Source organism: Balaenoptera physalus, assembly GCF_965194825.1.
Source record: "Balaenoptera physalus genome assembly, chromosome: 12".
Lineage (NCBI taxonomy): Eukaryota > Metazoa > Chordata > Mammalia > Artiodactyla > Balaenopteridae > Balaenoptera > Balaenoptera physalus.
Genome location: NC_138897.1, coordinates 50491810 through 50515684, shown reverse-complemented (window position 1 = coordinate 50515684; position 23875 = coordinate 50491810). Strand labels below are relative to the sequence as shown.

The 23875-nt window shown below is 39.0% G+C and overlaps 2 protein-coding genes across 2 annotated transcripts in view; one reads left to right on the top strand and one right to left on the bottom strand.

Annotated features, from left to right (window-relative positions):
- Positions 1-23875, top strand: part of LOC309639137 (desmoglein-1-like) — an 888370-nt gene that overhangs the window by 591495 nt on the left and 273000 nt on the right. The gene's annotated exons all lie outside the window — the stretch shown is intronic.
- Positions 1-23875, bottom strand: part of LOC309639142 (desmocollin-2-like) — a 98106-nt gene that overhangs the window by 42517 nt on the left and 31714 nt on the right. The gene's annotated exons all lie outside the window — the stretch shown is intronic.

The window sequence follows — 23875 nt, the reverse complement described above, 5'->3', positions numbered from 1 at the left end:
TAGTGTAAGAAAGCATATTGGTGATATTTTCTATTTGTATTGTAAAATTCTAGGTGCAATATGAATACTGAATAATAACAATATGGAATATAACTATCTTGGAATTTCCTGTTTTGCTAAGACATGTATTTGTCCACCATGAGTATATTAAAGTCCTAATAAAAAGCAATGTGTTTTTATAATTTAGAAAAGAATCTTCATAGGCAGTTATAATTATAAATATGACTTGAAGACAAATTTTAAAATTGCTTTTATTTTTCCTGTGGAGATTACAGTTTTAAATGAAATTGTTGAAAATTTATTTAAAACATGAGCTTTAGTTTGAATATAGTTAGAACTGGATGCCTTCTATAATAAAATTAATTTTAAATCATCATGAGACATCATAAAGCATAAAGAGTTATTCTGAAATATCTTTATTTTAATACCCTGTACCCCAAACTGGAAAGTCAGTTGGAAGTCACTACTAAAAGAATAATGTACAAAAATGGGAAAGACATATTATTTTTCCCTGTTATCTTCTTAGTTTGAGGGTAAGAGCAGCAATAAATAGAAGATCAAAAATGGAAGGTGATCTTAAGCTAACGTATGAAACTTCAGGGATCCAGGTGAATTGACAAATTTTCAGTAGAAAGCAAACTTAAGATCATTAGGAAGAGTCCTCTGTAGCTAGGAGGAATCTCTGGCCACAGAAAGGGTAAAGACCCTAGGAGCTGGGAGCCGACTCCTAGCCCACTGAGAAGGCTGCCTTGCACAACTCCGTGCCCACAGGTGCTGGTCTCACACACCCACTCACCTCAGTGGTTTATATGGGCGGTGACACCGCAAATGTGGGTCCCCTCACACACGCCTATAAAACACAACCAGTACAACTGTATGATGTTTGGAACAAATTTGCTGGTAAAGGAAGAGATATTTATGAAAAGCTTAAATTAAAACCAAGTAAAAGTTTCATGTTGAATAGGCCTAATAGTGACACAGAATGAGTTCTGCCCTGAGACGTTAGCTCAGAAGCATTTGTAGAATATTATTTAGGGTAAATAGTCATGGTAATGAACAGTATTCGAACAAATTGCTTGCTGGAGCAAGAGTGGGAAATACTGTACAAACATGTACTCAAATGCCAGGAGCGTTCTCAGACTTAATTTTTAGAAATTAGCTCCCCTTCGTGTATCCACTTGCTCTTTTAGAGAAGGCTCTTCCCTGGTGCTTGGCAACTGGGCGGTCGGATTCTCTCATCTCCACTGCTGTTTTTCTCTAAGAGTACTAAACTCTGCTACTGCCCTTCCAGCCTCCAGGAGAGTTTGCTGCTTTTCCTGTACCACCTTTCCCAAAGTGTGGCCATAGGTCCTCCACTAATTTCCCACAGCGCCGCTAAGAACGGCCTAGATTTTTTTTTTTTTTTGGTCATTTATAAAGACTGCTGGAGACAGTTGACGTGAAGAGTAACCTGTAATATTGCATTGCTGCTCAGGACGAGAGCCATCCCGCGATCCCCATCAACCTCATGGCAAGCACCCCTCCCAGCTCTATTTCCACCCCCATGGAAATGCTCCAGGAAACAAAGAGAACCTCGAGCCTAGACCAGAATGAGCCCTGGCCTCCCAGGGAACAGAAGTTTATCTTTCCTCCTTTTCTGTGCTGTGTCCTTACTCCTGAGGATTAATTTCTACCCAGAGTGATTGACAGTAGGATTACCCATTCCTTTCCGGAGAAAACACTCCCAGCCACAGAGGTGTGACCTTTCACTCTAACCTTGCAACAAACATTCAAAAATTGAACATTTGTACATCTCTCAAATTCAGAAATATCCAGTTTAAGTAACACCATGGTAATAGTCCAATCCGGATAGGGTGTGCCAGGCTCAGAAAGGCTCCCTTTCAGTCTCTCCTTATTAATAAATGATGCAAGAACTATTACAATGGTTTTACTCTTCCTCCACGGAAATCTTCAGACGCCCTGACAAATAGCCTCTCTTCTGCAAACAGGCCTTTCAAGGAGAGAGGAATGGTCTCCTGGTGACTTCTCACCGGGCTGGAAGGAAGACGGATTTCCACACAGACAACAACTCCGTTGTGTGAGTGATGACTTCTTACATTAACTAGACAAACCCAGGGTAACAAAGCCCTGCTACAGGGTCAGTTTAGTCCCTCTCATCTTGGAATCCCTTTGCTTCACGTCAGCGTGAAAGTCTCCTCCCACCGGGTGAGGCTTTAGTTTCTCCTGTATGTTCTCACGTAGCCAGAAGAGCGCATTGTGTACATCAGTTGTTCAAAGAGCATTACTCATGGATGAAGGCTACAGGTGTGAATGGTCCAACTTCCTGATCCCATATGTCATTCATCTGATTCATTGGCCCATCAGTCTTCTTTTTTCCCGGAAGTTTAGGAGGACCATCCCTCAAAATCAGCTTGGGGAAGTGGCAGACCCCCCAGCTCAGATGCCTATCAGCTAGCTCCGGAGTGGAGAAGCAGATTTTCCCACCAGTTCTCTATGGGCGGTAAATTATTTAATTCAGCAGTTATTATTTATTGTTCTTAATTGTTGATTTTATTTTAAATTATCTACTCAATAATTTTATTTACTCAAGATTTATTCATCTTGATTTGTTTTCTTCTTTTCAGCCTGCCCAGTTTCCCAAGCCCTTCTGTCACTAGATAAGGAATAGCTTTCTACCAATTAGCTACTTAGTGTTCACTGAACAAGCCAAACACCAAGGTTCTTTTCTTGCACTGCTTTCAAGCATCATACTTGTGTTTGCCTTTCAACATTATGATAAGCTGCACTTTTCCCTAATTGATAAGTTCTAGTCTTAACTTACACACATCTATGTAAGGTTATACCAGATCTCTAGTCCTCTAAACAACCCTAATGCAGGGGTCTTACCTGAATGTTAAAGGAAAAAGACAGAGAGAAGCTAGAAATATTCCTAGTAGGCACGTAGGCATATCCCAGAAAGGCTATTTTGTTGTCCCTTTCTCCTAAGGTTGCAGTGTTCTTGACATGTGCAAAAAATTGGCTGTTTCTCCCAGATTCCAAGTTCTGTTTGGATGGTGGTCAGAGAAAGACTTGATCTTAACTATAATATTTCACTTTAAAAATGAGAATCTCTGACTAAAATCACCCTTTCAGGCCCCCAAAGTAATAAATAGTACTTTTAGACATCTCAAAATAAATGATTCCAAACTCACAGAGGAGTCATCCTTAAGAACTTTATTTCCTACTCAAAACAATGTTAAGTAGAGCCCTGAACCAAGATGGTGGAGTAGAAGGATGTGCTCTCACTCCCTCTTGTGAGAACACCAGAATCACAACTAGCTGCTGGACAATCATCAACAGGAGGACACTGGAACTCACCAAAAAAGATACCCCACATCAAAAGACAAAGGAGAAGCCACAATGAGAAGGTAGGAGGGGCACAATCACAGTGAAATCAAATCCCATAACTGCTGGGTGGGTGACTCACAGACTGGAGAACATTTATACCACAGAAGTCCACCCACTGGAGTGAGGGTTCTGAGCCCCACGTCAGGCTTCCCAACCTGGGGGTCCGACAACAAGAGGAGGAATTCCTAGAGAATCAGACTTTGAAGCCTAGTGGGATTTGATTGCAGGCCTTCAACAGGACTGCGGGAAACAGAGACTCCACTCTTGGAGGGCACACACAAAGTAGTGTGTGCATCGGGACCCAGGGGAAGGAACAGTGACCCCAGGGGAGACTGAACCAGACCTACCTGCTAGTGTTGGAGGGTCTCCTGCAGAGGCGGGTGGCTGTGGCTCACCGTGGGGACAAGGACACTGGCAGCAAAAGTTCTGGGAAGTAGTCCTTGGCGTGAGCCCTCCCAGAGTCTGCCATTAGCCCCACCAAAGAGCCCAGGTAGGCTCCAGTGTTGGGTTGCCTCAGGCCAAACAACCAACAGGGAGGGAACCCAGCCCCAACCATCAGCAGTCAAGCGGATTAAAGTTTTACTGAGCTCTGCCCACCAGAGCAACAGTCAGCTCTACCCACCACCAGTCACTCCCATCAGGAAACTTGCACAAGCCTCTTAGATGGCTGCATTCACCAGAAGGCAGACAGCAGAAGCAAGAAGAATTACAATCCTGCAGCCTGTGGAACAAAAACCACATTCACAGAAAGATAGACAAGATGAAAAGGCAGAGGGCTATGTACCAGATGAAGGAACAAGATGAAACCCCAGAAAAACAATGAAATGAAATGGAGATAGGCAACCTTCCAGAAAAATAATTCAGAATAATGATAGTGAAGATGATCCAGGACCTCGGAAAAAGAATGGAGGCAAAGGTCGAGAAGATGCATGAAATGTTTAACAAAGACCTAGAAGAATTAAAGAACAAACAAACAGAGATGAACAATACAATAACTGAAATGAAAACTACACTAGAAGGAATCAATAGCAGAATAACTGAGGCAGAAGAATGAATAAGTGACCTGGAAGACAGAATGGTGGAATTCACTGTTGTGGAAGAGAATAAAGAAAAAAGAATGAAAAGAAATGAAGACAGCCTAAGAGACCTCTGGGACAACATTAAACACAACAACATTCACATTATAGGGGTCCCAGAAGGAGAAGAGAGAGAGAAAGACAAGAGAAAATATTTGACGAGATTATAGTTGAAAACTTCCCTAACATGGGAAAGGAAATGGCCACCCAAGTCGAGGAAGCACAGAGAGTCCCATACAGGATAAACCCAAGGAGAAACATGCTGAGACACATAGTAATCAAATTGGGAAAAATTAAAGACAAAGAAAAAATATTGAAAGCAACAAGGGACAAATGAGAAATAACATACAAGGGAACTCCCGTAAGGTTAAGAGCTGATTTCTCAGCAGAAACTCTACAAGCCAGAAGGGAGTGGCAAGATATACTTAACGTGATGAAAGGGAAGAAGCTACAACCAAGATTACTCTACCTGGCAAGGATCTCACTCAGATTCGATGGAGAAATCAAAAGCTTTACAGACAAGCAAAAGCTAAGAGAATTCAGCACCACCAAACCAGCTTTACAACAAATGCTAAAGGAACTTCTCTTAGTGGGAAACACAAGAGAAGAAAAGGACCTAAAGGAACAAACCCAAAACAATTAAGAAAATAGTCATAGGAACATACATATCGATAATTACCTTAAACGTGAATGGATTAAATGCTCCAACCAAAAGACACAGGCTTGCTGAATGGATACAAAAACAAGACCCATATATATGCTGTTTACAAGAGACCCACTTCAGGGACACATACAGACTGAAAGTGAGGGGATGGAAAAAAGATATTCCATGCAAACGGAAATCAAAAGAAAGCTGGAGTAACAATACTCATATCAGATAAAATAGATTTTACAATAAAGAATATTACAAGAGACAAGGAAGGACACTACATAATGATCAAAGGATCAATCCAAAAAGAAGACATAACAATTATGAATATATATAAACCCAACATAGGAGCACCTCAATACATAAGGCAACTACTAACAGCTATAAAAGAGGAAATCGACAGTAACACAATAATAGTGGGGGATTTTAACACCTCACTTACACCAATGGACAGATCATCCAAAATTAAAATAAATAAGGCAACAGAAGCTTTAAATGACACAATAGACCAGATAGATTTAATTGATATTTATAGGACATTCCATCCAAAAACAGCAGATTACACTTTCTTCTCAAGTGCGCACGGAATATTCTCCAAGATAGATCACATCTTGCGTCACAAATCAAGCCTCAGTAAATTTAAGAAAATTGAAATCATATCAAGCATCTTTTCTGACCACAATGCTATGAGATTAGAAATCAATTACAGGGAAAAAAACGTTAAAAACACAAACACATGGAGGCTAAACAATACGTTACTAAATAAACAAGAGATCAATCACTGAAGAAATCAAAGAGGAAATCAAAAAATACCTAGAGACAAATGACAACGAAAACACGACAATCCAAAACCTATGGGATGCAGCAAAGCAGTTCTAAGAGGGAAGTTAATAGCTATACAAGCCTCCTCAAGACACAAGAAAAATCTCAAATAAACAATCTAACCTTACACCTAAAGGAACTAGAGAAAGAAAAACAAACAAAACCCAAAGTTAGCAAAAGGAAAGAAATCATAAAGATCAGGGCAGAGGGCTGCAATGATGCAGCAATGATGAATTAATGACTTTTAAAGGTATTTTAAAAGTAACTTTTGGGGGGCTTCCCTGGTGGCGCAGTGGTTGAGAATCTGCCTGCCAATGCCGGGCACATGGGTTCGAGCCCTGGTCTGGGAAGATCCCACATGCCACAGAGCGGCTGGGCCCGTGGGCCACAACTACTGAGCCTGCGCATCTGGAGCCTGTGCTCCGCGATGGGAGAGGCCGCGGCAGTGAGAGGCCCGCGCACCGCGATGAGGAGTGGCCCCCGCTTGCCAGAACTGGAGAAAGCCCTCACACAGAAACGAAGACCCAACACAGCCAAAAATAAATAAATAAATAAATTTATAAAAATGAAATAGAATGGAAAACACCAGACTTTGGTTAGACATCATAAAAAAAAAAAAAAAAAAGATCAGGGCAGAAATAAATGAAATAGAAACAAGGAAAACAATAGCAAAGATCAATAAAACTAAAAGGTGGTTCTTTGAGAAGATAACATTGATAACCCATTAGCCAGACTCATCAAGAAAAAGAGGGAGAGGACTCAAATCAAGAAAATTAGAAATGAAAAAGGAGAAGTTACAACAGACACTGCAGAAATACAAAGCATCCTAAGAGACTACTACAAACAACTCTATGCCAATAAAATGGACAACCTGGAAGAAATGGACAAATTCTTAGAAAGGTAGAACCTTCCAAGACTGAACCAGGAAGAAACCGAAAATATGAACAGACCAATCACAAGTAATGAAATTGAAACTGTGATTAAAAATCTTCCAACAAACAAAAGTCCAGGATCAGATGGCTTCACAGGTGAATTCTATCAACCATTTAGAGAAAAGTTAACACCCATCCTTCTCAAACTCTTCCCAAAAATTGCAGAGGAAGGAATACTCCCAAGCTCATTCTATGAGGCCACCATCACCCTGATACGAAAACCAGACAGAGATACTACAAAAAAAGAAAATTACAGACCAATATCACTGATGAATATAGATGCAAAAATCCTCAACCAAATACTAGCAAACAGAATTCAACAACACATTAAAAGGATCATACACCATGATCAAATGGGATTTATCCCAGGGATGCAAGAATTCTTCAATATACGCAAATCAATCAATGTGATACACCATATTAACAAACTGAAGAATAAAAACCATATGATCATCTCAATAGATGCAGAAAAAGCTTTTGACAAAATTCAACACCCATTTATGATAAAAGCTCTCCAGAAAGTGGGCATAGAGGGAACCTACCTCAACATAATAAAGGCCATATACAACAAACCCACCGCAAACATCATACTCCATGGTGAAAAACTGAAAGCATTTCCTCTAAGATCAGGAACGAGACAAGGATGTCCACTCTCACCACTATTATTCAACATAGTTTTGGAAGTCCTAGCCATGGCAATCGGAGAAGAAAAAGAAATAAAAGGAATCCAAATTGGAGAAGAAGTAAAACTGTCATTGTTTGCAGAGGACATGAGAGTATACATAGAGAATCCTAAAGATGCTACCAGAAAACTACTAGAGCTAATCAATGAATTTGGCAAAGTTGCAGGATACAAAATTAATGCACAGAAATCTCTTGCATTCCTATACACTAATGATGAAAAATCTGAAAGAGAAATTAAGGAAACACTCCCATTTACCATTGCAACAAAAAGAATAAAATACCTAGGAATAAACTAACCTAGGGAGACAAAAGACCTGTATGTAGAAAACTATAAGACACTGATGAAAGAAATTAAAGATGATACCAACAGATGGAGTGATATACCATGTTCTTGGATTGGTAGAATCAATATTGTGAAAATGACTATACTACCCAAAGCAATCTACAGATTCAATGCAATCCCTATCAAATTACCAATGGCATTTTTTGCAGAACTAGAACAAATCATCTTAAAATTTGTATGGAGACACAAAAGACCCCGAATAGCCAAAGCAGTCTTGAGGGAAAAAAACGGAGCTGGAGGAATCAGACTCCCTGACTTCAGACTATACTACAAAGCTACAGTAATCAAGAATAAGGTACTGGCACAAAAACAGAAACATAGATCAATGGAACAAGATAGAAAGCCCAGAGATAAACCCATGCACCTATGGTCAACTAATCTATGACAAAGGAGGCAAGGATATACAATGGAGAAAAGACAGTCTCTTCAATAAGTGGTGCTGGGAAAACTGGACAGCTACATGTAAAAGAATGAAATTAGAACACTCCCTAACACCATACACAAAAATAAACTCAAAATGGATTCGAGACCTAAATGTAAGACCGGACAGTATAAAACTCTTAGAGGAAAACATAGGAAGAACACTCTTTGACATGAAACACAGCAAGATCTTTTTTGATCCACCTCCTAGAGTAATGGAAATCAAAACAAAAATAAACAAATGGGACCTAATGAAACTTCAAAGCTTTTACACATCAAAGGAAACCATAAACAAGACAAAAAGACAACCCTCAGAATGGGAGAAAATATTTGCAAACGAATCAACAGACAAAGGATTAATCTCCAAAATATATAAAGAGCTCATGCAGCTCAATATTAAAAAAACAAACAACCCAATCCAAAAATGGACAGAAGACCTAAATAGACATTTCTCCAAAGAAGACATACAGATGGCCAAGAAGCACGTGAAAAGCTGCTCAACATCACTAATTATTAGAGAAATGCAAATCAAAACTACAATGAGGTATAACCTCATACCAGTTAGAATGGGCATCAACTGATGTACTGTTCCAAAGGTCCAAGCAAAGACTGGAACCCACTGCCTCTCCCCATTCGTCTTATTCTAGGATGGGTGGTCAAATGAAATTGGAATGGACAAGCACCGTGGATGTAACTATGACATCTTTCCCCTTATGGTGACTTGCCTTTCTGTAATATTACCAAGATAACTGACACCAGTGTCACCCAATATCAACTTTTCCTTTCTCATTTGGCACAGAGAGAATAAGGTTTTCTGTCTCCAGAGAGATACTGAAAAGTGATAAGGACACACATGTTCTCATGACATAATGTAAGATAAAGACATCTTATTTTCTGCCACATTCATTTATCATAGTATACAAAGTATTCCCTGAGAATAGGTGGGCTAAGCCTTGCTCTACTGGGCTCTCTCAGCAATAGTTTTCCAGACTCCTCTGTTCAAAGGAGAAGGACATACTCTATCATGGCATTTGGCCAGGAATATGCCAGGTTTTTTTTTTTTCCCCAAGTTTGTCCAAGGCCCTCTAGCTTTTTCCTCCCCTTCCCCTCCAAATGTAACAGGGATGCAAGTCAGCCTGACCTGGGTACTCTAACCCCATCTGTTTAGAGATTCTAACTGAAGTTTTAAATTGCCTGTTAACTTGTTTGACATAATTGCCCTGGGGTAGGTAGTTTTTAAATCTCTGGCCTCTCTATCTTGTAAAAATGTAAAATTTTAGAAAAGATTTTTCCTTTTACATCTGGATTACATAGAGTAAACTTCATAGACCTTAAGCATACACTTCAATAAGTGTTGACAAATGTATACATAAATATATATATGGTTGGCCAAAAAGTTCGTTCGGGCTTTTCAGTAACATCATACCAAAAACCCGAACGAACTTTTTGGCCGACCCAGTTATTTATCTGTCTATCTATATATATAGTGTTACCTTCATTGAAATCAAGATAGAGAACATTTCCTTCACCCTAGTCAATACCCCCACCCTGAGGCAGCCACTGTTCTGCTTTCTGTCACTAAGGAGTAGTTTTGACTTCCTTAGAATTTCACATAAATGGAATTGCACACTAACTTAGTTATCTATTACAGCATCACTTTTTATCTATTGGACATCACTTTTGCATTATTCCACAACTTAGTGGGTTAAAACAACTAGGACTTGTTATCTCACAGTTTCTGTGGAATCCAGGCTTAGCTGGCTGTCTCTGGCTCAGGTTGCAGTCAAGGTGTGTAGCTGAGGCTACAGTCATATCAAGGCTCCATTGGATCTGTTTTTAAGTTCCTGTACATGACTTTCGGCCGGCTTTCCTTGATAAATGTTGGCTGAGACATCAGTTCCTTGCCATGTGGGCCTCTCTAGGGCAGCCCACACCATGGGTACCTGGCTTCCCTCAGAACAAACCAGAAAGATAAGGTGCCCAGAATGGAAGCCACAGTCTTTTTGTAACCCAACATCAGAAGTGAGATTCTGTCACCTCTGCTTAATTCTGTTGGCTAGAAGTAAGTCACTAGAAGCACTCCAAAGTCAAGGGATGGCAATTACACAAGGGCATGAACACCAAGAGGGAGAGATCATTGGACACCATCTTAGAGGCTGACAGCCACACAGAATGTATGCTTTTGTGTCTGATGTCTTTCATTCAGCATTGTTGTTGAGTGCGTCAGTACCTTGTCCCTTTTATTACTGAGTACTACTGCATTGTCTGTATACCACAGTGTGTTTAATTCTTCTCTTTTGTGTTGTTTCCACATTTTAACTGTTATGAATAAAGCTGCTATGAACATGTGCAAGTCTTTTTGTGCACATAGAGTTTCATTTCTCCCCCATATATCCCTAGTAGTAGAATAACTAGGACATAGGGCATAGGATAAGGCTATACTTCACTTTCATTCAAACTGCCTGGCCAATTCCCCACCAGCATATATCAATATATATGAGTTCCAGTTGTTCTACATCCTTGCCAACACATTTTTGTCAGTCTTATAATTTTACCACTATGGGTGTCTCATTGTGGTTTTCATTTGCATTTCACTGATGAAGTGATATCTTATGTTTTGAATTTGCTTTTCCCTGATGACTAATGATGTTGAGCAATTTTTCATGTGCTTATTGGCCATGTTAAGTACAATTGCATTGTCTGTTTGTCTCCTCATTACTGTTTTGTGACAATATTTACTACATATTTTTTAAATTAAATTATTTATGTGTAATAAATATACAAATTATTTAAATATTTATTAAAATAAATTCAAATTTTGTACACTTTAAATAGAATTTTATTTGTTGAAAACATAATTCAAGTCCTCCTCCTTCCTCCTCCTCCTCTTCCTTTTCATCTTTATATTGGCTAATGTTCATTACAAAAGTGGTTCCAGAGTCACAGGAGCTGTTAAAATCTTGTGTTTCATAGGTTGGATTTACAAGTAGGAAGACGGAGGCAAGGGTATCTTCTAGAATGTGTTATTGTCTAAGCTTTAGGACCACAAAACATTTTTTAAATTGCTTTTTGGATGCCAAGATAAAATTTATAGTTATGGAGGAGAATGTCCCAGTTCTGTAATTGACTCAAAAGTTTGGGAAGGCTGCAGTGGGTCCAGGACTGACTACAAATTTAGGAATATCACCACCAGGAACAGTAGTTCTTAACTCTCACTGCATATTGATATCTCCTGGGGAGCTTTTAATAAACACCAACGTTCAGGCTCCCCCTCAGATCAATTACATCAGATTCTCCAAAGGAGGGGCTCTCTTAAGTGTTTTATGTAAAAGCTTCCCAGAGTATTCTACTGTACAGATCAGAAATGAGATTCTTGCTCTAGATGAGCAGTTCTCAAAATGTGGTTTTTTAACCAGTAGCACAAGCACCACTAGGAATGTGGAAGTTCTTTACTCACTCTGAAATACGATGACAGATACAAAACCCAGGAAATGATGAAATTGACATTGGAAGAATTCAGGCCTTCGGGTTTTTCTAAGATGCGGATTCTTAAACTTTTTCTTAAATGTTTCATTTTGATTTAGATGTAAATCTCCTTTTCCCATTTTTTAGCTCTCTTTGTAGTATTTATATAATCTATTTAATCAATACTTTACAAGAAAGGCTTATGTCTGCTTTTGTGTACTTCATCAAGTCCTTTCATGGTGCGCATGATGAAATGTACTGTGGTTTCCGGTTCGTTTATTACCTGGACTGTTGTTACCTGTATTCGTTTATTCTTACTTTCAAAGTCTTTCCCTAGATTTCAGTAAATTACAGGAGAAATCTATATCAAGGAAGTATTTCTTCCACACACCCATTTAGGTCTAGATGTTTCCTATCCTTGGTGAAATATTCATGGCTAGAAAGATTCTAATGGTTCCACTTTCCTATCTCAAGTGCAAGAATATTTATTCTAACTCTTGGGGCTGGGTCTTTTAAGTGGTTTCCAGATAAACTGTCTATATTATTAAGACTTCCCTCTGCTTACAATTGACACAATTCTCACGATTTACTTTGATGTCCACAGCTATTGGCAAAAAGGAAAAAAAAAATCAGGTATTGTTTTGGTATTCTTTCCACCTGGATAACCAAAGTTATCATGTAAGACTTTTAGCATCATGACACAGTAAACACGGGACAGAGATTGGTGTTTCCATTGCCTTCATACTAAGTACTGAAACACAATATCTTATTACTCAGGGACTAATGCCAGTCTTGAAACAAAACCACGCTTCCCTTTGAGATACATCTGTTCATCTCTACCTAGATGTTATGGGTCTTGTTTCTAATTTTGTTTTTTAAAAATCTCTTCCTTTAGCTCATGCTTTACCTACTTTTTCATCTTTCCATTCCACACTCTCAACTGGGACAATAAAAATGTTCTCAAGACACATATAATTGACAGTGGTGAAGGCATGCTTCCTGAAACCACAAGTTTTCTGCCACACCTCTTTTAGGAAGACCAAACAGTCCTGACACCCAAGCTAGTTTAAATATCCTGAGAAGTGGGTATTTTATAGGGGTCATCTGGAAAGACTTACTGAGATGTGAACTTGGAGATCTGAATGATAGAGGAGCCCAATGATCTGGAGGACAAGCATCCCAGCCTGAGAGAATAGCAAGTATAAAAGCCCTGGAAATCAACAACAAGCTTGTCTGTTCAGAGAACAGAGAGAAGCCAACAAGTGCTGGAGTGGAGTGAAGGCTACTAGCATATAAAGTGATAAAAAGAAGCAACAGAGATTTAAAAAAACTCATGGGCCCCGTTAAAGAGTTTAGGTTTTATTTTAATCTCACCTGCTCATAAAAAGGCATAGAAAGGCTTTTGGGTGGTGGTGGGGGAGGAAAGCATGATCTGATTTATATATTTTATTAATCACTTATGGCTGCTGCAAGAAAAGAGATTATAGAGGGCAACACTGGCAGATGTAGCAGTTCAGGCCGAAGGTGATGATAGTTTGACCTATGAAAGGCAGTGACGGAACTAGTGATGAAGTTTGGATTTGTGGTATAACTTGAAGTTAGACCTCATAGGACTGGCTGATAGATTGGAGGTGGGATGTGAGAGAAAGAGAAGATTCAAGGGTGAGTACCAAGGGCTTTGTACTAAGCAGCAGTGTGAACACAATGACTGAATGAAGGAAGGAAATTGGGAGAGGAACTGGTTTGGATTAAGACATGAAGGGTTTTATTTGGACATGTAAAGTTTGAGATGTCTATTACATACCCAAGCTAAGATGTATTATTTAAAACTTTGAGAGTGAAAGAGAAAATCTAGGGAATGAGTGAAGATAGATCCCTTAGTTACTCCAAGAATCAGGAAGGAAAAAGGAAGCAGCTCCTCCTAGACTAAGGAGGAGTGGCCAGAGACTAAGGAGGAATGGAATGATCTGTAAACATGGTGTTCCATAAGCCAAGGGAAGACAGTTTGTCACCAAGAAGGACGTAATTAACTGTGGCATAAGCTTTTGAAAAGTCAAGTAAGATTAAGGCTCAAAACAAGTCATTGGATTGGACATGACTAAGCCATTGGTGATGACAGGAAAGTGAGTTTCCTTGGAGTAGTGGTGACGAAGGCACAAGTGCAGAGCCACGGATGGACTAGGTTAGGTGATGAAGAAATAGAAGCAAAAGCGACTCTCAGATCATCGCTTCCTTGAACCTGTCACACTTTGGTTCTCCTGAAAGCAAAGCCTGAAACACAGATGTGAGAGAAGCCAGTCTACTGGGAGATAATCCTCGAGGCAGAATCAGAGACTGGGAAAATATAAAAGTCACTAAAAGCTGTGTTATTGACTTGAGTAATGTTGTGGGCTCAGTCCCACTTGTCACGCTCTGAGAAATGAGGTCTACTGCACTTCAGAGTTGTATTCTGGAAAGACAGTACGTTACCAGGCCATTCTAAGCACCACAAACTTAGAGGCTTAAAACAACACACATGTATGATCCATAGCTTTTGTGTGTCAAATATTTGGACATGGCTTATCTGGGTGCTCTGCTTTATTCTCACCAGGCGGCAACTGAGGTGTCGGCTGGGCTGCGTTTTCATCTAGAGGCTCAGGTGGGGAAGGATCCACTTTCAAGCTCATGCTGATTCTTGGCAGGTTTCCTTATGGCTGTGTAACAAATGGCCTGCTTTTTGTGGCTGTTGGATGGATGGTGGGCAGCATGAAGTCCTACAGGCCACCGGCAGTTTCTAGAGGTCACACCAGTTCTTTGTCACATGGGCTTGCTTAATATGGCTGCTTATTGCAAGTCAGCAAGAAGAAGCTCTTTCCCCGGTCCGCTAAAATGGGATGTTACATAGCATAATCATATGCTATGTGGGTGAAGTCTCATCCTATCACCTTTGCCATGTTCTATTGACTAGAAGCAAGTCTAGTCAATAGACTTGCTTCTAGTCAGTAGAAGCCCTTCCCTGCTTTCTAGTCAATGAGGCCCGACCCTCATTCCAGAGGAGGAGATTACTCAAAATCATGGACACCAAAAGGCGAGGAACCATTTGAGGGTCACCTTAACAAACAGGAATCTGGAGCACATGTCCACTGACTTCTCTTCCCTTTACGGTGAGCGTGGGCCCTGAGGAGCAATCACTCCTCTGACTTTCTGGGCTCCACCTACACGCAGACTGAGAGATGATGAAGCAGGTGCTCCAGGTGTACACTGGCAGATGTGTGGAGCTGTCAGACTCAGCTATGCTGAAATTCGGTGTTGAAGGCTTGTCCTATGGGACTCAAAGGCTTCTGCAACAGCATCATTTGGGTCTTTGTTATGTAGGTTTTTCTATGAAAGGGGATGGAGAAAATGAGGCAATCGCTGAAGGACAACTTGAGGTAAACAAGTTTTATTCACATGACAAGCAAATTGCAGGGTGGCTAAGAGCGTAGATTCTCAAGTCAGATTGCCTAGTCAAATACTGATTCTATCATATCCTAGTACCACTACCCTGAGCTAGTCATTTAACATTTCTGTGTCTCAGTTTCCTCATCTATAAAGTGGGAATAATAATGGTTCCTAACTTGAATGAGCATGAAAAGAATTAACATATGTAAAGTTTTTACAATATGGCACAAGAAAACTACTATATCCATGTTAACAATTATTTCTATTAAGCATTTCTGTTTATTCTTGGAGATGATCCGGGCAACAGCAGATTATGGACGATGTAGGAGAGGTTAATTTCATGAACAAAGATCTTGAGGAAGCAAAATGTCATGGGAACCAGTGTATTAATGGAGAGGTTGCCTTAAATAGGAGCAGAGCAAGTCTTCCATTATAAAGGATGGAGGTCAAAGTACATGGTATAGTTGTTGGTAGTCTGGTAGAGTTGGTGGTGGAAAGATGAGAGAGTTCTGTTTCTATTTTGTCATTAAAATCAGATGCAAAGTTATGTTAAGCAAGGAAGGTAGCCTAGAGACTTAAGCAGAGTAGGTGTAAAATAGGAAATTGACTAGACCAGTCTTTTGAATTGTTGACTCTAATTTATAGTAAGAAATATTTTTTATGTTGTGAACTCGTACATAGCTCATACATGTAATCTGGAACTTAAATTTCATGAGTAACACTTACTATTCCCATGTGTAACACACACTGACCATTTCTGTTCATTGCCTTCTAATTTATTAATAATGCAGGTGGCCATCCCTCGAGTTAATTGGCTGTGTTTCAACCAGTTGGCTGTATCTCACTGTTTGAAAAACCCTGAACTTAGGTAACAGAGCAGAATTGTGGGTCAGCACTGACAACATGGTTAAATGTTTTTTTCTTGAGCCATGTTCCAGGGTTCAAGTAAAATTTATGAAATAGCTGGCAAATGGGGTTTATCCAGTGATAGGGTTTTGCTGAGTAATTACAAAGAAGAGAAGGGAAAAGAAGTTAAAGTTACAGTGGAATAGGTTAAAGCAATGAATAAATTGAAGTTGAGAAAGGAAGGAAATGATGAGATCAATGAAACAATGAAAAAGTGGTAGGGTTTTGCAAGAGACTGAAAATTGCCAAAGATGTTATTGGAAGCTTTCCTAAAGGAACTCAGCCAAAAAAAAGAAAAAGGGAACTTCCCTAAGTAATTGAGTTTCAGGCACATATCCAGACAAACTATGTAAATCAAAGCATCAGAAGAGTTCTGGGATAGACTTGTGCATTTATCCGTTAAAGACATTTTATCGGGGCTGCTTACCAGCTTCATGTTGGCATGGAGCTAACATCAGACTAATCCAACTACCCTTGCCCTGTCCTTGACATACATCCCCACACACCACAGACATTGCAATACACTCTCTTTGACTTGGAGGACATTTGGAAATCAATGATATACTAAGACTGAATTACCACTTCACTTATATTAAATTAACAGGGAATCATAGAAAATTATAACAAAGTGACTAGATATTTAACCTGGTCTAACCCCTCATTTTATTGAAGAAACATACACCCAAAGAAGGAGTTATGTGATTTACCTAAAGATGCAGATGAGTTTCAAGAATGTCGAGATAAAAATTCAGAATTTTGGATCCATATACCCTTTCTTAAAAAATCTTTACGGAGATAAATTAATCTGTTAAAACCAAAAATGGTTGAAACCCATAATGTTGTTTTTTTCTTTCCTGCTTAAACCTAAGATGTATTGGCAGGTTTTAAATTATTATTATTGTTGGAAGAAACAGCACCCAATTATAACCATAAAAAACAAAACTGTGTCTGCAAGTTAAATCCTGTTCTAGGAAACTATCCAAATTCTTTTCCTGTGAACAATCAATGAACCATATAAAGAGTTTTAGAAATAATTTTATTAATTAGAAGTTTTTAAATGATATTTATTCTCTAAGATTTCTATATGCATTATGCAAAAAAGGAGGAATTTAAATTACTGATGTTTATATGAAAATTTTGCATAAAGGAGACATTAAAATAATTAGAAAGTGACTCCTATTTTTCAATTAAAAAAAAAAAAGGAAAGTACAGACTCCAGGGACTTCCCTGGTGGCTTAGTGGTTAAGAATCTGCCTGCCAATTCAGGGAAAACGGGTTCAATCCCTGGTCAGGGAAGATCCCACATGCCATGGAGCAACTAAGCCAGTGCACCACAGCTACTGAGCCTGCACTCTAGAACCCGCGAGCCACAACTACTGAGCCCACGCGCTACAACAACTGAAGCCTGGGTGCTTAGAGCCCATGCTCCGCAAGGAGAGAAGCCACCGCAATGAGAAGCCCACGCACTGCAACAAAGAGTAGCCCCCGTTGGCTGCAACCAGAGAAAAGCCCGCTCCCAGCAACGAAGACCCAACGCAGCCAGAAATAAATAAATAAAATAATTAAATTTATATATTAAAAAAAAGTACAGACTCCAGACCAGACCACAATGTTTAAAATGTAATGAAGACTCAGCAGTCTTTTTAAAATTTATTTAATTATTTTTGGCTGTGTTGGGTCTTCGCTGCTGCGCGTTGACTTTCTCTAGTTGTGGCGAGCGGGGGCTACTCCTTGTTGCGGGACACGGGCTTCTCCTTGTGGTGGCATCTCTTGTTGTGGAGCTCGGGTTCTAGGCACGCGGGCTTCAGTAGCTGTGGCTTGTGGTCTCTAGAGCGCAGGCTCAGTAGTTGTGGCGCACTGGCTTAGATGCTCCACAGCATATGGAATCTTCCCGGACCAGGGCTTGAACCGGTGTCCCCTGCATTGGCAGGCGGATTCTTAACCACTGTGCCACCAGGCAAGTCCTCATCATAGTCTTCTTTGTGCAAAGATTAACTTTGTGTCTATGGCAGGAGGAAGAGGGAAAGCTTGGCTTGCTACAAAATGAACAATTTACTTGGTTCACCCTTGCCCTCATGCAAATACTGTTTGAAATATTTCATTTGGTACGTCTAGTAAATTGATTACTTTTTCTTAGTCTAGCCAGCACATGAAAATTTACTGATGATAAAATTTGTGTGCTAATGCAAAATTTTTAGACCAAAAACACATGAGTGCACTCAATTATTATGAGATGATAAAATATTGTTTTTGCTTCAATTCAGTCATTTACTGTGAATGTAATATGTTCATTGTAGCCTTGACATTGTAAGGCTAAGATTTACAGGTTTTTTTCTCACAGGTCTATAAATCTCCAAAAATCTAAAACCTATGAACTTTTCTTGTTATTTCATTTATTATTTTCCCCCGATTTTATAATAAATGCTCATTGTAAAATGGAAACACAAAAACATAATAAATATTTCATCTGCAGATTACCACTCAACATTTTAGTATATTACATAGAATCTTACATTTATATGAATTTGGAATTATACTGATCTAGAGAATTGTCCTACTTTTCCATTAATACTATATTTTGTCTTTTCTTATTTAATTAAATAGCCTTCAAAATAAAATAATTGCATGATATTCCATTACCATCATAACAATAGTAGCAATAGCTATCTTTATTAATACATTGATGTGTCAAGCACTAAAATAGGATCCTTGGGACGTCCCTCGTGGTCCAGTGGTAAAGAATCCGCCTTCCAACGCAAGGGACACGGGTTTGAGCCCTGGTCGGGAAACTGGGATCCCACATGCCGCGGGGCAACTAAGCCCGCATGCCACAACTAGAGAGCCCACGCACCCTGGAGCCCAAGCCACAAGCAGAGAGAGAAAACCCACATGCCACAACTAGAGAGAAGCCCATGTGCCACAACGAAGAGCCCACACCACAATGAAAAGATCCCGCATGCCTCAGTGAAGACCCCGCGTGCTGCAACTAAGACCCGACTCAACCAAAAATAAATAAATATTTTAAAAAGATAGGATCTTTACATGTATTATGTCATTTATTCCTATTTTGTCCCCATTTTATATGTAACAAATCTGATGCTCCCATGACTTACCAAGGTTCCTCAGTTAGTGATAACAAAGTTGCAATTTGGATTCATGTCTTTCAGACTGCAAAGTCAGTGCCCATGGTCACTACCTCCGTTATCCTCATTTATGGTAACTTATATCACAATAATGTATTATAAACCATTTACTTTCCTATCATGGGACATTTAGCTTATTTCCAATTATCCACATATTTCATGCTACTGAGATAAACATCCTTGAATGTATATGGAATCTTTGCAACATTATCCTACCTTTTCAGGATAAATTCCTTTTACCTGATTTACTGGTAATTTTGTATCAGAATTCTGTAGGTTGACCTCGCCCCTCTCCTTTCAACTTTGGCTTTCAGAACATCTCATTCCCTGTAGGTTCACCTCATGTCCTTGGTTCTTAGAAAATTTCCAATTGGCCCACTTCCCATGGGAACACTCCTTAAGCTGCAAGTCTTGACTTTTTCACCACGTCCCTTCCCTGTTTCATAAAACCCTCTGAAGCTCCTAGCCATCATGGTTACCCAGTGAGCACTGACTGTCACCCTGCCTGACACGGCTTCCACATGACAGCATAGCACTGCCAAGTAACTGCCACTTCATGGACAGAGTCACCTGTTGCACCTGGTGCTGACCCTCCTCGCCCCATTTGTCTCTGGAGATTTGACAACCTGATTTGTTTTGGGAAGAGATGCAACATAATTTGCATGCATGTTATTGGTTAGCAGCATTTATGTGGCAAAATTAGCTCATTTTTTTTTAGTGTTTACTGAGTGTCCTCATCCCACAATTCTACCTTAAGACCATGCCTCCACTTCCCCTCCATGTGGTTGGCAGGAATCACGGAGCAGAGTTCATTCTGAAATGGTTAATCAACTGAAATTGTGGAATTTTACAAACTAATGTGTTTCAACTCTTTGGTACATTTCTAGCATTTTGTGTAATGTATCTGATATGAAAAAGCAAACTTTAAATACTTCAGTTTCATAAACTTCTGAATAATCACCTAAATCTAGATACTAATCCCTATCCATGGTTCTCAAACTTTAAAGGGTGTAAAAGTGACCTAGCAAACTTATTAAAAAGTGTGGCCTTCCATACTTCTTCCCAATTACCTGTCATCCTGTGATTCTGATTCAAGGGATCTTTTTTTTTTTTTTTGGCCACTTTGCCTGTGGGATCTTATTTCCCTGACCAGGGATCAAACCTGCACCCCCTGCAGTGGAAGCACGGAGTCTTAACCACTGGACCACCAGAGAGGTCCCAGAGGGATCTTTATTTTAACAAACACAGTGGGTGATTCTGAGGTAGATGATCTGTGAACCACACTCTAAAAAATAGTGCAAGCAAGTATTTCAGCAAGGTCACCCTACTATTTGTCTACTGTGAAAGAAACAGCATTTTGCTCCATCCTCCTTCCTGCATCCTAACATAAATAAAAGCAAGCAGGCAACTAGCAGAAACTCCACAGTTCTAACCTCTTAGCTCTGCGCAGATTTCCTGTAGGGATGTAAGGGACAACTACACCATGCCTTGTCCTGTGCAAGAGTAGCTGATTCAGCTTGTTCCTTCTCATATGAGCACAAACAGTCTGTATTAGGAAGGCCTTACATGGCTGTAATGGGAGAGCATTAAATGACTGTATGCAAAAAAATGAATGAATGAAATTGTGTTTAAAATTCTCAGAAAATTTGGCAGTTTGGGGCAACAAATAGGATGTGCTATGCACACAGGAAAGAGAAGCTAAGGATTCTCAGCTTCAAGCCTAAGTAATAAGAAGGAGGACACTATTTATACAGGAAACTCAGGAAGGCCTGATTGGATGTGGCAACGCACTGTTTGTCTTTACGCATAATGAGTTAAAAGTACTAGGCTAACAGAGGTCTTGACCTAAAAGTAAATAATAGGATAACAGAGGTCTTAAAGAAGAACTGGATAAGAGCTGTAGCTCTGCATAGATATCATGTAACCTCTTACAGCTTCATTATTCAAGGAGGTTAAAAAAAATGATGGTTCTAGGCACATAGAAGGAAAAGCATTTTGTCCTCAGGACGTTACTGCCTAAGGGGTCGACCAGGGCAAAATCTGGGGTCGAGATTTCAATCTTGAGCCCACGAAAAGGCTGGAGATAGAGACTAAAGGGAAAGCTTGTGGTCAAAGTCAGATTTTGCTAGAGACTAAAGGGAAAGCTTGTGGTCAAAGTCAGATTTTGCACTTAAAAAAAAAAAAAAGAAAGAAAAGGAACGAAGATAAAACCCAGTCTTAAAACAGGGAATCCGATAAAGCAGAAAATGATTATACAGAGACCACAAAAGCAGATTGCACTGAACTAATTGCAGATCCCCGTTGGCTTCCTCTGTTGAAGCAACATTTTGTAGGGGAAATCTCTAAGAGTTTTGTCTCCTTTTTGCTTCCTGAGGCAATATATGGCTTATTAGGAATTTTATCTGCTTTTCATTTAAGTCTTAAGACTGATCACACACTGATTTGTGGGCTATGGATATGATATAGCTTCCTGACTACCAAGAATCAGAGACCTGGAAACTATTATTAGCCATGAAGTTCCCAAAGGCCATCACAGGTAAAACACTGATGGAGCTTCTGGGGAAAATGAACGGGAACATAATGGCAAGTTGTCAGCTGTAGAGAAGTGGATACAGGAGCTATGATTATTCCCAGCTATGGCATCCTCTGCTCCTACTGTGATAATAGCAGCAGCTGACACATATACTGAGGGCTAACCCAGTACCAAGTCTTTTCATGAATTAACTCTTTTAACTGACAAAAAAAACTATGAAGTAGACTCCTCCAACCCCCTCAATAGGTGTCATACAAGTGAGAAAACTAGACTCCAAGTTTGAGTGACTTCTCAAATCCCACAGCTAATAAGGGTGGAGCTGGGAGTTTGCATCAGGGTAGTGTCTCTGGAGATTTTGCATTTAGATTACCATGGTGACTGCCAAGAGTCTTAAACTCCCAGGCAAGCAACTGCTTGCCTCGGAGGCAAACCAATCTTTAGCAGAACAAGCTAGCAGAGCAGCTAAGGATGGGCTTGACAGGAGGAATCTTAAGCACATGTAATTTTCAAAGAGCTTTAGAATTAGTGCCCTTTTTAAGAAGTGGATGTTCCTCTTTCCAGCCAATTTGAACAGAGTAGTTTCACAGTATTTCAAACAAAGCAATCCTTTGCAGATACTTCAGCAATCTTTGCAATGTATATTCTGAACCACAGGAAATATAAGGCCCAGTCATCAGATGATCATTATGGAGAAACATATGCTCAATTGACAAACATTCGAAAATGAAAAACAAAAAATAAAATAACCCCCCCAAAAGTCCAACCTTTTCATTATCCTGTTTTCTTAATTGATTTTTGTTAATATGAAATGGGTTGTATATGTGACTTATTTAAAATTATTTGGTTTTATTAGGAGTGCCTTTTAGGTGGACCACTCTGACTTTCATGCTTAAAAATGATTTTTTATTCAAATGTCTTACAGCCACTCTAATAGAACCCTAGGAAAGGAGTTCTATTATTATTCCCCATTTTAGATGAAGAAAACCAGACACAGAGAAATTATGCAGCTTAACCAACACCCCACAGCAGCACAGTCTTTAGAATAGTAAAATTAGATGAATGTGGTGATAACAACGGACCAATTACCTCTCCAAATCAAACTCTAAAATTCTAAAAAATGTAGAACAGGATTCTAAAAAAGAGACTCACTTCTCTAAGTAAGAAAAATACAATCCCATAAGCTCATATCAGACACATGATTAACAAAGACACTGATTCTTAAAAACTACTTGATTTACTTTATCATAACTAGTAATATACAAGAATTTTATACATGATTTATTAAAAATAACTTTGAGAAACAGTATTTTTGACTGAGTAGTGATGAAACTATTGAAAAGATAAACTGATTATTGAATAAATTACCCAGTGTTAATTTTTAAAGATAATTGTTATAAGCCAATCCTGTGAATTCAAAATAGGCATATTATTAACAATCCTAAATATCAGAAATACTTTTAAAATGTCCATATGGTTAGTATGGATAGAAAATTCATTGCCTGAAATCAGCTGTGAAATGTAGCCTGGAATTTGGTTGGCTATTAAGTTTAATTTTGTCTTATTATTTCAAAATTTAAATAGTTCGAACCACTTCTACATTTGTAAAAACTGTAATCTGAAAATATTTTTAAAAAAACTTTACAAACACATAGCTATAACTAGCCATCTCATCTAAAAAGCTATAAAAGTTATTCCTAGAGAGATTTCACGATCCCTGTATTGCAAAGCTTATTTCAAAAAACATCACTATTTTGCATTTATAAACTGTATCCTTGCAATAATGAACTAACTGTAAATATACTATTATATACTAAACATCCACACCCTAATTTTAATTACACTATTCCTTTTGTTAACATACAATGTTGCATCAAATAAAAGCATGACATATTTCTACAGTTGAATGGCAAACTTAAAGGGTCTTTGTTGAGGAGGTAATGAAGCAATCACCAAAACAGTTGAAACAAAAAAATCGACATTACATTGATTTTAAGAAAAGTCAAGAATACAGGTGCTTACATAAAACAGAAACACAGAATAAGTCACTTTATAAGCGAGGAAAAAAGAGGCGGCTTTTAAAAATATTTAGATTCTC